This window comes from Aristolochia californica, unplaced genomic scaffold (assembly GCF_029961685.1).
Source record: "Aristolochia californica isolate CCGP_79_NKW_82.1479 unplaced genomic scaffold, dmAriCali1.0.hap1 SCAF_4, whole genome shotgun sequence".
NCBI classification, from domain to species: domain Eukaryota; kingdom Viridiplantae; phylum Streptophyta; class Magnoliopsida; order Piperales; family Aristolochiaceae; genus Aristolochia; species Aristolochia californica.
Window position 1 is genome coordinate 23729768 of NW_027182103.1, and position 2566 is coordinate 23732333.

A 2566-nucleotide genomic window follows, 5' to 3' on the forward strand; every position below is an offset into this window, starting at 1 on the left:
ACTTCGTCTCTCACAATCTCCATCATATGGGGATTTAACCTACATTGCATCTCATGTGAGGCTTTAGTCCCCTCCTCCAAATGAATACGATGCATGCATATGGAGGGGGTAATCCCTTTTAAGGCATCAAGAGTCCACCCCAATGCCTCTCTGGGTGCTTGTAAAATTTCAGTCAATTGTTCCTCCTGCTCAGTACTCAAATCAGAGGCAATAATGACTGGCAATGAGTTCATGGGCCCCAAGAATGCATACTTCAACGAGGGAGGAAGTGGCTTAAGATCTAGCTTGGAAGTTTCAAGAGGTTTGTCCAAGTCAAGATGAAGATCCTGTGGATTATCAGTTGTGACAACCTCATAAGCTTCCTCCAACAGAGGTACAGAACTGAGTAAAGAGTCAACCTCTCGGAAATATGTTTCCTCATCAAAATAGTCCATGTCTAAAGATTTTATGTAAGACTCAAAATATTCAAGAGTGGAATCATCATCAAGCATAATAGTCTCTATCTTAAATGCAGGACTAAGATCATTAGACTCAAGTGGATGGTGCCCGGCATTAAACACATTCAACGAGACCTAAAATTTCCAAAAGACAACTCCAACTCACCACTTTTACAATGAATGATAGCATTAGATGTGGCTAAGAAGGACGTCCTAGGATGACAGAAATTTGGTTGGTCACATTGACTACTGGTTCTGTATCAAGAACAATGAAATCAACCGGGAACAGAAATTTGTCCACTTTTATCAAAACATCTTCAACTATTCCTCATGGTATCTTGACAGAATGGTCAGCTAGTTGAAGTGTGATGGGAGTAGGCTTCAATTCCCCCAAACCTAATTGTTGGTACACAAAGAAAGGAAGCAAATTCACACTTGCCCCTAAGTCAAGAAGAGCTCTCTGGATGGTATGTTCACCAATGACACTTGAAATTGTGGGGCATCCATGATCTTTAACTTTAGGAGGAGTGTTGTGCTTCAGAATTGAACTTACATTCTCAGTAAGAAAGACCTTTTTGTGAACATGTTGTTTTCTCTTCTGTGTACAAAGGTCTTTCAAAAATCGGGCATAGGCAGGGACTTGCCTAATAGCATCAAGAAGTGGAATGTTAATGTGAACCTTACTAAACAGTTCCAATGTTTCATGCATGCTATCTCCTTTCCTAGGTGGGCCCGATAACCTCTGCGGATAAGGAGCTGGTGGGACTTGGTTAGGGATCTGCCTGATTGTTGGTGGAGAACTTAGAGGTTCTTCACTCAATGATGTGTCCCCATTGTCATCCTTTGACTCCTTAGACTTAGTGGTCCCTACCCCATTTTTCAACTCACAACCACTCCTAAGGGTGGTTATGGCTTTGGCTTGCTCATGGTGGGGTTTGGAACTCAACCCACTCTCATGTGTGCTTTTGGGGTTAGGAATGGTTTGACTCGGGAGTCTATTTTGTGCCTCTTCACTCATGTGGCTGGCCATCTGATTCACTTGCATTTCAAGTTTAGCAATGGAGGACTATGTATTTTGTATGAATACTTGAAGTGTATCCTCAAGTGAAGGTTTTTGTGGAATCAATGGCTGTTGAGTGAAGTGTGGGCGCGGAGCTTGGGGTTGAGTAAACCCTGGAGGACCCCCAACTTGTGGGCCCTTGGACCATGAGAAATTTGGGTGCCTAGCCCAACCCGGATTATATGTTTCCAAAAAATTATCATTCCGGTTTGGGCTATGAAAATTCTGGACAGCATTCAAGTCCTCAATGAGCTCCGGGTAGGATGAACTAGATGGACACATTTGTGTGGGATGAGATGAACCAGAGCGTATGGCGCAGACAGTAGATGGGTTAGGAGCAGGTGAACTCTTGGACACCATAAGGGTATCAATTTTTCTAGTCAACCCCTCAATCTTGGCCATGAGCATGGGTGTTTCACTAACCTCGTAGAGACCCCCTCTTTTGGCTTCGTGGGATCTCCTATCAACATTAAATGATGAACCCCATTGCGAAGATTAATCACTCGACGTTTCAAAGAAGTCCCACGCCTCACTAGCACTCTTACCCATCAAACTCCCACCACTCGTTGCATCTACCATGGATCTAACCTGGGGTGTAAGACCTTGATAAAAGTATTGCACTAAATGCCATATCTCAAACCCATGATGCGGACACCTATGGATCAAATCCTTCCATTTCTCCCAAGCCTCATAAAAGTGTTCACCCTCCTGCTGCATAAAGTTGGAGATTTCTCTCTTGAGAGTTGTAGTTCTCTGAATGGGAAAGTGTTTGGACAAAAAATTTGTGACTAATGTGTCCCATGAAGTAATGCTGTCCACCTCCAAGGAATTAAGCCAAGACTTGGCCTTATCCTTAAGTGAAAATGGAAAAAGTCTTAACCTGATAGAGTCATCTAAGAAATTCTAGAATTTGAAAGTCGCACAGATATCTAAGAATTCCTTGATGTGGTAATAAGGGCCCTCCTTCTCCAACCCATAGAATGTAGGGAGGAGTTGGATCACACCTGGTTTCAACTCATAACTGGCGGCAGTAGTCGGTGGCAATATAATGCAAGAAGGTAATGTGAAG

General features: G+C 43.1%; 1 non-coding gene across 1 annotated transcript; it reads left to right on the plus strand.

The window, feature by feature from the left end:
• The first annotated feature begins 2134 nt into the window (after positions 1 to 2134).
• LOC137964344 (small nucleolar RNA R71) lies at positions 2135 to 2241 on the plus strand. The gene has a single exon (XR_011115541.1). It is a non-coding gene; the product is annotated as a small nucleolar RNA R71 (small nucleolar RNA).
• Positions 2242 to 2566: the final 325 nt, after the last annotated feature.